A 12,718-nucleotide genomic window follows, 5' to 3' on the forward strand; every position below is an offset into this window, starting at 1 on the left:
TCGTTGGTCGTTTAACAAATTTTCTGTTTTATTCGAAAAATATACTTAAATATTTACGCTCGAAAACGAAATAAGGGAACAGTAATTTGTAAACCTACAGTAATCGTCTCCACTATCCTATAGCGATATCAAAAACAGCAACTGCGAATGAAACAGCAACTGCAGACACTATGAGGTAAAAGTTCGACCACCTATGAAAGGATTTCTCGATGATTGGGACGCTTCAGTGGAAGGATTTTCCGAAACGATCATGATCGCGAATCTTCAGGAGCAATCCCTAGGATCCCTGGGGGATCCGAGTAGAGAATGTAACGCTGCAGGGCCCGATGATCCGCAAATCTTCGAATCAAGACTGCGTGAGCAGGGGTCAACACGACGATAATACTCGAGCGCGTCCGCGGTGTTCGGTCATATTTGAGATCTCGATTAATTCGATCTCGGTTTTACGACCGGAGTCCATTCCACCTCGAATCCGCGGATCTCTCGAGGAGAGAGCAAGGCCGAGAGAGAGAGAGAGAGAGAGAGAGAGAGAGGGGGGTGAGGGCTCGTCTCGGACGTTCAATCTCATCTCGTGGTCTCTCGTACGTCGCTCGTCCGATTCGATCCTTAACGACTCGACGCACGCGGAAACCTCTCCTTGAGCAGGCTCCGAGCAGAGGAGCGGTGGGTATGCAGGCTTTATTTTCCGGTGATAGAGGAGTTCCATAAGGCGAAGACTAGCGCGATAGCGAGGCGGCTGCTTAGGAACGAGAAAGAGGCTGCGTGGGTGGGTTAGGTCGAGTCGGTCGTTGACGGTTGGAGGATGATGCCACGGTCCCTGGATCGATCCCGACCCGCGTCACCACCCTGCAACCACCGAGCACCAGCTAACTACCCCTAGCTTGCACACGGGCAACCACCCACGCGAAACACCCTTTTCGAACTCTTGCATCCTTATCCACCTTTCCGCATTTGATATTCGAGCTCCTATAGCATCCTACATCTGCTGTAACATCCTCCAGCCATCGTAGCATCTTCCATCTGCCCACCCAGCAACTGATTCATGCTGGAAAAACTAGGTGAATCGCAAAGATTGTTAACATGAACCAGTCGATCCCCACATGTTCGCTAAAACATGAAGCACTGAATACTTTTTTTTAACACTAAACCTACCGAGCTCTATAAGTCACCCACGTGAGCGGATTTGTACGAATGACAATATCGACTTTATCTTTTTATTATAATGTAAGCTTGACTGGGGGCATTTATGTAAAAGTTTCTTAAGAGAGAGTCTCTCCTGTTTCAACGATTTTAAAATAGAAAATGTGAGAAAAGTTCATATTGACCAGTGCGGCTGATTTTAGTGTTAATAAAATTGGGTATGAAATCGAGAAGCTTTTCCAATAAGGGTGTTTCTCAACAAGTTCTACTAAACATGTCTGCAAATTGCTGATTTGCTGCAAGAATGTACTTGGGTACAGGATGGAACACTTCTTCAACATCTCGTGTTACTTTGAATTAAAACGGAGAATAAAACAGTTTAATATCTTAATCGATAAGTATATGTTAATTATGCCGAAAACAACCCAAAGGCACAGCAATAGGTCATGCCGCAGTAACCGACTACCCTACCCAAGTACGCCACATGGAGTGTCTATCTAAATCATGTTGAACTAGAAGGGCATCCGAATAGTTAGAGACAACCCCATAAAACTTAAGATCGTCCGCAAATTAGCGCAGAGTCGAGAGTACATGTCCTTCATTTCGTATACGGTCCGCGCGGACACGACGACTACTATTAGCGCGCAGGTATTCCTATCAAGAATTCGGTCAAATGTTAATAGCAAAAGATTCAGCGGGAGAGCTCGAGCAATTTCTTCAGAAGGATCCCAGACGGTCGTAAGCTGTCCTGTCGGTCCACTTGGTCGATCAGCGCCGCTGGCTGTAATTATAGATTAAATCCTGAGAAACGGTGCTCGTAACAATGAGCAGGTCCGATGGCCGGTAAATGCTGGGAAACAAACGGTCCGCTGAGAACGCGCGCGAGAACACCGCCCGCCCCCGCGGCGCACACTCTCGTAAATATCCGCTGGTAAAAGACCAGGGACGAGAGATCGGCCCGGATATTATATTTCCGTGCTCGCGCGCCCGGCATCGTCGGCATTTATTTACGGATCTTTAACGTCGAGATACGTTTCCCGGGAATCTCGGCGGTGTTAACGCGCAGTTTTTATCTTCGGCGTTTCGTCGACGGAGATGATTCCATTGTCGCCAATTTGACGCTTTAGGCTTGCCGTACACGTGCGTTTCTTCGAGCTGCGACGACAATGTGATCAATCGTGTTCCGTAATTTTACCACAGTTCACGAACCTCAGCATGTTTAACCCCTTGCCGTGTTTCTATTAACACGCTCGTCGCCGACAATTAGACACTAAAATCCCCACATAATTAAAGCAATTTAATTAATTAAAATAAAACTAAAATGTTCACATTTATCACAGGGAACGACAATAGAACTCTTTCGCATCTGAAAAATCATAGTCGAATTCATTTTGCTCGAATATATTGCAATAAAAATAAATTTTCAAAATTGGTCAGAAATTAATGTCACCCAGATATGGGTGCCGCGGCGACGAACGTGTTAATATTTTATTAAGCATAAATGTTATTCCGTTCTCTTGAGCCAGAATAAAATTCTGTCCTATTCTCGTCGGTATTTAACCATTTGAGTAAATGCAGACAAACTCAATCAATATTTTTCCATTTTCTTCTAAGAAATGATTACAGTAGAAAAAGTGCTTAACCTTGTAACTATGAAAAAAATAATACGGCAAGGGGTTAACACGTTCAGCGCTGCGTCAGTCAAATATGGGTAACTCTAATTTCTGACCAATTCTGAAAATTCATTTTTATTGCAATATATTTGAATATACTGAATTTGACTAGAATGTTTCGGATGCAAAAGAATTCTAATGCCACTCCCTATGGTAAATATTAACTTTCTAGATTTGCTTCAATTAATTGAATTGCTTTAACTATGTGGGGATTTTAGTGACTGATTGTCGGTGTCTAACGGGTTAGAAAGGTGTCAAACATTGTCCACGAGATTTCAGACGTATATTTTTGTTCGAACAACGTTCTTTTAATAACTCTTTATATTCTAGTTTTGTATTAATAGGTAGCTAAATATATTGTTCAACAGCGCCTCACACAGAAAAGAACATTTCTTTTTACATGGACATCAAATAACCATCCCAATGAACAGACCATAAATCATCTAATAGGTTAAGTGTCCTAGGGTTAGTACAGTATATTGACATGTTAGATATAAAACTTTTAATTGGTCATATTAAAGGATTTCCAGAAACATTTGGTAGTCGACGAATTTCACAATGGGACGAAAAAAACAAGTTTGCGAATTGTAGTGTATCTCGCCTTTTGCGATAATTTTCATGAAACGATTAGAAAGATAAAAATGAAATATCCAAGGTTCTTCATTGGGTTATATTTTATTCGACCGTGGAGTATGCAATTAAGAAACGCGTGTGCACGTGTTCTGTTTCGCCGACAGTACAGAATGATAGCCGTGTGATTTTATGTCACGAAGTAATTTCTCATATTTGAATATCGTGCAACGCGCATAAACAACACGGTCGAAAAAAAACTGATCTGCAGCCTCCAAAAAATATGAAATGAATTTTCACGGAGAGCAAACGTATTTCATCGGGATCATGTAGGTAGAATCGTCATGATTCATTGGGTCGCGGCACTATACACGGTCCCGATCACGCGCACGATAAACAAAATTAGCAGCAGGTTACATTCAACAAAAATTGCGCCGTTCGCTTCGAAAATAACAGCGATGAAATTTTAAGTGAATGCAGCAACGGTAGGAAAAACGTCGGACTGGAACCGATACGGAGCATTCCGCTTGTTGCTACATTATTTATCGGGCAGCCCCGCAACGTTTTAATCATCGCCGATGAGGGTCCGAAACGGCGGACAAACATTTCGCTAATACCCGAGCTGAGCCGTTCGCGGCGAGTGCCAATATCATTATGAAACCTTTCCGCGAGAACCTCGGATCGCTGTTCATCGATCATTCATGCGGTCGGCCCCGCCTCCCTTTCCCAGCCCCCGGGATTAATTTTTATGAAACGCGCGAGGAGGTAAACGCGCATCGCGAAATATTTAACGTGACCGTGCCACCTATTCCCGTTGTATCGCCTGCTTTTAATCCCAGCCGTTTTTCCTCCTCCGCTCCTGCCGAATTTTCACGCGATCATTTATTCGGTCGGGCATCGCCGGATATTGCTTTTACATTTATTTCCTGGAACCCAGATCGCCAGGCCATATTCCCCCAGCGCGTTTAATCCGCGTTTCGATGATTTCTCCGTCGGCCTCGTAATCATCGACATTTTCGTTCACCGAAGAATTGCCTCGAGCCGATCGCTTATAATTATCAGCTCTGGTAATGCACCGACAACGATGAACATATCGTCGTACTGTCAGAAAATCCTGCTTCACCCTACAAGCCACTAAAATATAGAATGCCTACAGGCTAAAAGTTTTTACTCGATAGCGCGCATTTTTTTTTATCAAAAAATGAACAAGAATTGAGAATAAAATAAATGTAGGATCGAGTTTTAAAAATTTACGTCTGCAATATCGCAAAACCTTACCAACGAAAAGCACCTTTTTAATATTGATAGAATAATTATGAAAAGAGAGAGGAAGAGAGATACAAATCGAAATGGCGATTACTATATGTTGGATCCTTCCGCAAGCTCTGATTGATCACGATTAATTAACAATGAAGCGATCCTCTACCGCGTGTTTGCTCTTCACATTTTTTGTTTCTTGATTCGACAATCGCGCGCGATGCTGATCTATTTACCGACTCATGATACTCGCGGTATCCTACATAAATATTTGATTATTCTTAACATTTATATTTAAAAAATGTGGATATTTCACATATGAATCACTTTGCATTTGTATATATAATATATTCATTTTGTATATTTTATTTCATATATGATGCAGCATCCTTGCAATGTTTCAAGGCAAACTTAATTTACCATACTAATTTGGAAATATGCAATATCTGCCGAAACAATAACTGATAGTAATTGGCAGTCCAGTTAAGTGTTAAACAACTCAGAAAAGTGTAGATCTATCGCTACATGGTCCAACTTTAGTCCCATGCGTACGTTACGTCTAAATGTGTCTAGTATCATTTTATCTTCCACTCTTGTTGTCAAATGTAAAAAATAATTTGAATCACTAATTTCCGCTTCAGTAACTGCACAAAGAAGAAATTTTTAGTATCTATTTCTTAGTAAATGAAAATATTTGAATTCTACAGTCGCCGCAAAGAATTTTATTCGTACGCACGGACAACTTTCACGATAATTCCGTCAAAGTTCGTCGTTGCAATAATCGCAAATAGGAATGAAACTGGCGTCAGCAATTTGAAAAATACATCTCCGACGTTGACGCTTCTCTAGAAGGAATTGTTAACAATAAAGTACTTTCGTTAACGCTGCAGAAATTATGTGTCATAAAGGGTTAGGAGATGAACACGGTTGAGATAGGGGGTGGACGAAGGGCTAAGGCGTTTATTGCCACGGTGTAGTTTTACGCCAGGGCATCGTTGCTCTTACCAGTCCTTATTTGCGTAGAAAGGTAGCGCGGCAGCTACCCCCTGTGTGTAAAATTTACGAGAATGGTTGCCCAGGCTTTTGGAGCACGAGCCTGCAACTTGTCGACCTTAATCGCTGTCAAATTAAAATTACACGAAGTGTAAGTTACTGCTCGCTGTACGGTCGTGGGTCTTTAAAGTGTGCGGGTCACCAATTCCAGGCACGGCAACTTTTTAATATTGTGTAATGCCGTTTGATCGACACGTTACCGCTATTAGATCTCCGTCGCTGTGCGCAGCGTTCAGTTGTATTTGTCAGGAACTTTGTTGCGATTTTCAATACGAAACTGCAACAAATATTTTCGACACGTTAAAACTGTAACCGTACTGGTTATTTCTTTTTACAATTTTATAATCATTCCATTTGATACATGATGATTAAAAGTGACATTCGAGCCACGATTCATCTTCACCTACGATCATCTGAAATGTCTAAATTAATTATTAATACTTAAACGGCGGATATATTTTACCAAAATATAAATGACAATAGTCATGTACAGTTTTATTCGGCAATTTCTTCAACATTCTTGTTAATATAATTTCGTATACGTATACGTATGCTAGATACACTATCTTTCTATAGACTTCAATGAAACTTGTGAAAATTTAAATTAACTGTCAGAAACCAGACGTAACAATAACAATTTATATTATGTCTTTAAAACATCCAAAAATATACGAATGTTCCAAACAGTTTTCAAGAAAGTACTGTCGCAACGATTACAGGAAACAGAAATAATATTCTGCATTGCTGTGTCAAGGGAAAGGAACGGAATATTTAAAAAGTGAATGAATAATTGCTGGCCCATCATTCTTCTAATAAATTGGACGAATGCAGATTTCGCCGAGGAATTGTCGGTGCCCGGGATTCACGGAAAAAGCGAGCTCCCGTGGGCGAAGTTCGAAATCAATCGGTCGTCGTTGCCAGCGAGCAGTGTCGATCGTAAACCGTTTTCCTCGAATCGATTACGGGCCGTGTGATCCAATATTCCGACTCGGAGTTCTATTCCGCGGCTTCCCTAATCTGCTATATCTGAGTTGTCTGGAATAACAACCAGTCTCGGGATACCGATACCGAGGTCGAAAAATCACGGACTCGCGATACGCTAAGTTCTCGAACCGCCAGATACCGGAAACAATCCCGACCCCTCTGCCCATCTCGAAAGAACGCGAGCTGCACTTTACATATTTCGATTTTGTGTCCTGTCGTTCGAGACGGTGGCAATATGCAGCGAAACCCAACGTGCTTGGTAGCTTGCGAGAATTACGTGGCGCTGGCGTATTTCTTTTCTTCCACCGCGCATTTGCAAATTCCTTTAGAATTTTTATATTGCTTCGGGTACAGTGGCTGCAGAAACTATCCGTGCGTTAAATTTCTGATGTTTGAAAAATTGTCGGGGTTATTAAAACCAAGGGCTTGAGTTTCATAACAATTGTTTCAAAAATTTCTGTGGTAAGAACCGGTATAAGAAATTCGTATTTACTATTCAAGTTGAAACTATTTATCACGAAATAGAAAAGAGTTTGTTGAAAAAATCATGTGATGGAGAGATTTAAATTTTTGTTCATAGCTAACAATTACAATTGATGGAAAATTTTGTTCGTTATTAATAATCATTATCGACAATGAAAATTCTGATTCAAAAGCTTGTTTTTATTGTAGACATTCGTAGCAGTTATCAGTGACAGAAATCCTTTCCTAGGATTTCCTAAGGATGTTTATATATTTGGAAATGAAATGAGATGTTCGTTCAATTTTTATCTCAGCCTTTTCACTCAAAATTTTCTATATCGATTCTATATCAAGAAATTGGAATGAAGTAATAACTTTAATAGACTGAAAATAGTATATGGATATTCTCGAACACTTCCAATCCTTCTATTCAATCAAATCACATCTATCCGGTTCTATCATAAATATATGTATAAAGTCGGCAATCTAGAGATTGTACAGGGTAGATTCGAGTTTCGAAGTCGAACGCGGAATAGAATCGGTGCTGGTCACAAGTTTCTCTTAAGCATGTCATTTCCAAGTTCCTAGAATATAAACGTGACTTATCGTGTCCGCAAAAATTCCGTCGGAGATTGAATATTGACCTAGATACCATACTTATATGATCCAATCGATCTAATATTATAAATTCTTTGTGTCGATGATTAATGGCGATAAATTGCACTCCAATAGAATTATTTATTTACGAATCGTATATTTTGTACATATAGTCATACTTACAGATTCTTAACAGTATTTATGTAAATTTCGATCAATGCCACCTGTGTCATCTTTCAAAGGTTTTACCTTCAAGAACCTGCCAAACAATTCATCGGAATTTCGCATTATTATATCTATTTATTCAAATGATTCCGTTTTGATTGTAATAAGTTATTCCAATAGAGACAATAGAGTAAATAAAGGAGAAAAATAAAGTGAATTAAATATGACAAAGTTATATATTTTGGGAATTCTAAAAGAAAGACGGTTTCATTTTATTCTTTGATTGATTCTGTTTTGATTTCTGATTATAGAATAAAAGGTGAAAGTAATCAACTTCAATTGATCTAATTTTGATTAAGTGCTACATGTAACATACTTCGAAAGTGAGAAATTATTCAGTAAATAAAAACGAAACAAGTCAAGCTTCGCTGTCTATAAAATTCTAATAAATCTTGTGACGTTTAACCTCTTCAGTTGAAAAACTATTCGCTGCATTATCTCTCAGCAATACTAAGAAAGCCTTATTGAATGAAATGAGATTGATGATAAATAAGAAGGAAACAATTAAATATTGGTTTGTTCAATAAATCATTGCGCTTTTTTTCATTTTATTTTTAAGTACGTTTATTTAATATACGTAATGAACATTGATCACTGATGTATTGGCCGTTTTGTTCGATGACCTTCTGCCATCTCTCGGGCAACTTCATAATACCGCGTTCATAAAACTTCTTGTCTTTCTCTGTGAAGAACTTGTCAAGGTGCTGTTTGATGAGGTCGTCAGACGCAAACGTCTTACCATTCAAGGAATTTTGCAAGGAGCGAAATAAATGAAAGTTTGATGGTGCAAGATCTGGACTATACGGTGAATGTGGTAGCACATCCCAACCAAGCTGTAACAATTTTTGCCGAGTGACCAAACTTGTGTGTGGTCTCGCATTATCGTGGAGGAACACTATACCCTTCCGATTGATAAGCTCGGGACGTTCCTGTACAATGGCATCACTTAATTTCTGTAGCTGCTCACAGTAGACATCGGAATTAATCGTTTTATTCTTTGGGAGCAGCTCATAGAAGATTGGTCCCTTCCAATCCCACCAGATTGGCAGCATTACCTTCTTTCGGTGAATGTCTGCTTTTGCTTGCCTTGCCGGTGCTTCATCCAGTCTACACCAACTTCTTTTTCTGCTGACATTGTTGTACACAATCCATTTTTCGTCACCCGCGGTCATACGCTTCAAGAATGGATCGTTTTCTTCGCGTCTGGTGAGTTGATCGCTGACGTTCATGCGCTTCGTCAGGTGAATTTCTTTCAACTCATGCGGTATCCAAACATCGAACTTCTTTACGAAGCCAAGCGATTTCAAATGGCCATGAACACTTCCAATGGACACTTTTAGAGGGATAGGAAGCTCCTGAACCGTCGAATGCTTATTTGCTTGCACCAATGCTTTGATTTTATCGTCGTCAATTTCGGTAGGTCTACCGGAGCAATGAGCATCTTTAACTGAAAAGTCACCATCACGGAATCGGGCAAACCAGTTCTGGCACTGACATTTTTCAATGGCGTCTCTGCGTAAACTTGACGCAACTCTTCCCTTGCTTCAGTTGCTTTCTTCCCTTTTTTAAAGAAATAAAGCGATATATGGCGAATATGCCCTTCAAAATTCTCCATGTTTGAATCACGATTGCAAGTACAAAACTTAACCAAATCGTGTCAACCTTTGTTTGCTTTTTAGGTTAAGTATCAAAAACAAAACACGCGTGAACATTTGACATTCGCGTCACGTTCAGATATAAATAATCGCGGACATAGCCATCTATCGGAAAAAAACGCAATGACTCTGATTTTGAACATCCCAATAGGTTGTTCCCTACTATAAAAATTCATCCCTGAAGAGATTAATTCCTATTATCAGACCACTTTTATCAAACACGCTACAATCGTACGATACTTCAAACGTCGTATCCCCCGTTCTATCAAAGAAAACCAATTTCGAACAAACCTCTTGTCTCTCTTCACGCAAATCACGGGAACCCCACAGGGAGAGAGCTCGTCAAGGCCGAGAGAAACGACGGAAACGTAAAGATTGCTCGACAATAATTCATCGAGCGACGTCCCGCAGTATTCCGCTCGCCGCCTTGGTGCATTAACGATGCATTTATGCGTCGCGGCCCGATAAGAGGTGAACGTCCCACGGCTGCGGGCAATAACAATAGCAGGAATAGCGGGGTTCTGTCCCCGAGGCCGACAGGTGTGTTCGATTGGATGATAAAAACGAATGGTCTAATAGTCAGCGCGCGTTCAGTACCCTCCAGCAGCTTCTGCTCGTAGACTTCTCGATCCGCTTTCGGAGAGCATCTTGCGGTGCGCTCTTCGTCAGGAGAGATAATAATAGCCGCGTGCCAACCGCGCACGATATGGCAGCCTGTCGTTAAACGAGCTGTGCTCGACTCCCTCCGAGAATTCCGCCCTTCTCTCGAGGAGACAGACGAGCACCTGTGCTCCGCGATCGACGACCCTCGGAGACAGGGGACCTTGGAGCCATCACTTCTATCGACTGTTATCGAACCCTCTCCAAATTCGATAATCGCATTTGTCTGGGGGCCTGCCACTTTATAAGGGATGCTGCGAGTTATGGCCCGGAATATTTGCAAAGGGAGATCGCGTGTTCGATTCACTGTAAAAGTCGCTGGGAGCGAAGGCTGCGCTGAGGCATTTAGGGGAACTGTCTCTTGGAAGCTGTGACACGGTATTTTAGGATTCGGGAAATAGATGATGCCAACATCAATGGGGCCGTCGTTTTGTACAGCTTTCTTGGTTCGTTAAGGAATCTTGACGAGTGAGAGCTTGGATATGCTTTTATACAGAATTCCAAAGGTCTAGGTTAGATTTTGGTGTAAGGATTAAGCTAGTTCTGTTGTAAGAGTTTTAAAGAGGTTTAAAAAGAGCTTTAATATGATTTTAGAACCAGTTAAAATGATATAAACTAAGTTTAAAGTACAGTTTGGTTCAAGAGCAAGCATGAAAGGCATAAGCAAAGAGTAAGTTATATTAAGCCTTGGATAACAGGGCTAAGCTAGTAGTTCCAGATCAAATCTAAAAAATTTGAAACAGTAACATCGATATGATCTTCGATCGAGTCTTAAGGATCTCAATGAGTGTGAAAATTTCTCGATAGAATCCTGTGGTCCTGGATAGAACTGAAAAGTGTAAGATTTAAACTAGGTTTAAGTTACAGTTTTAAATCTCCTCTACAGTCTACATCTAATAATTGGTTAAAAATATAAGTTTCGTATGATAAAATGAACTGAATATCAATCAAATAAAAATAATCATAGAAAAATGACGGACACTTTCATTATCATATTATCCTTGTTCCATCTATCAATTACGTTCAAACGTAAAATACATAATCTGGTTTTACAGAAAAAATAGATACACGTGCTTCATCAAACAATACAGTAGAAATAATTCTCGTTCGCAATCTGTTTTGCTGCATGTGGAAAAGATCAGCTCCTTTTATCACTCATTCAAGACGAATCTACCTTGAACAACAAGGCCGGTGTTCTTAACACTATGTCGTTGGACGACACAATGGCGGTGTCGCGTGCAATATATAAGACAGACAAATTTTACATTTATTTACATATGTATATCTCCGAAATTTGATGAAAATAGGGGGACGGGATTGAAAACTCGTGGGAACTAACGATGAGATTAGTAAAACTTGACAATTTGTAATTTCCCGGTAACCTTACGATAAAGACACGGCATACGATATAATCTGACTTAGTGCTGCCGGCGCCAAGTGTTTTTCGCGAACTAACACTGAGACCAAATGAACGATCTACGAGGGTTGTAAAGCCTCGATTCTACAAAGCCAACGTTAGTCGCGATACTCTATGACCACTTAAGGTAATAGAGCTGGTAGAGAGGTGAAGGATGCGACACACTTTTGAACTTGAAATAAATATTGTATTCTAAAAAACAAGTCACTTCGATACACGAGTCTACCGAATATGTTCCGGTGTTATGTTGTGAGATGAACTGTCGTTATACGAACGACGATCGGAATACTGACGAATGTTAGAATATGTATAATACTTGCGAAAAATGGAATACTAAAAATGGAATGCTAAAGATTGCAAGTTTTCCGCCCTTTTTATGCTTTTTTGGAAGGAACACTCGAACGCGGATTGGTTACCGGTGAGGTGGAGAGGGAAGTCAGAGGGCCCGGGCCTCGCGGTGACGTAGGACCGGGAAAACCGAAGGGAGTGACGTAGCACCGGACGAAACCCAAGCAAGTGGCCGGCGCGGCCCGTCTGGCTACTCTACCATAAATTGGAAAAACTAATTTTGAAGAAATCGCTTTATGATTGACTGCACTAATAAAGCGATTTAGCCGACATGCGATTTCTTAATGTAATTGCGCGATGTAAAAAGGATACTAAATTAATAACCGTATAAATTGAAAAACCCGGAATTTGAAAAAGGGAAATAAAGTAACCGAAAGGCAAAATTCCGTTGTAGGATGGACCACCAAGCGAAGAAATTTCCGCGAGAAGTGCGGACGGTAAAGCGTTAAGAAGGCAAGACTGAAGCCTGGAAGCCGGTTGTTTATAAATTCAATGGAAGCCTCCCTCGAACTTTGGCTCGGCGAAATTCGCGAATAGGCTTCCGCTCCCGATCCCGACGAGTAACTTCGATGATTGAATATTCGCGCAGGGGTCGCCATAGCCAGACACGAGAGTACAAATTTCACGAGACGTTTGAAATTTGTCCGACGAAGATTCCAGGTAGGTTAACGCGATTA

General features: G+C 40.7%; 1 pseudogene; it reads right to left on the bottom strand.

Annotated features, from left to right (window-relative positions):
* Positions 1 to 8,515: 8,515 nt before the first annotated feature.
* LOC144473727 (histone-lysine N-methyltransferase SETMAR pseudogene) lies at positions 8,516 to 9,576 on the bottom strand (annotated as a pseudogene).
* Between the last annotated feature and the right edge of the window lie 3,142 nt (positions 9,577 to 12,718).

Source organism: Augochlora pura, chromosome 7, assembly GCF_028453695.1.
Source record: "Augochlora pura isolate Apur16 chromosome 7, APUR_v2.2.1, whole genome shotgun sequence".
Taxonomy (NCBI): domain Eukaryota; kingdom Metazoa; phylum Arthropoda; class Insecta; order Hymenoptera; family Halictidae; genus Augochlora; species Augochlora pura.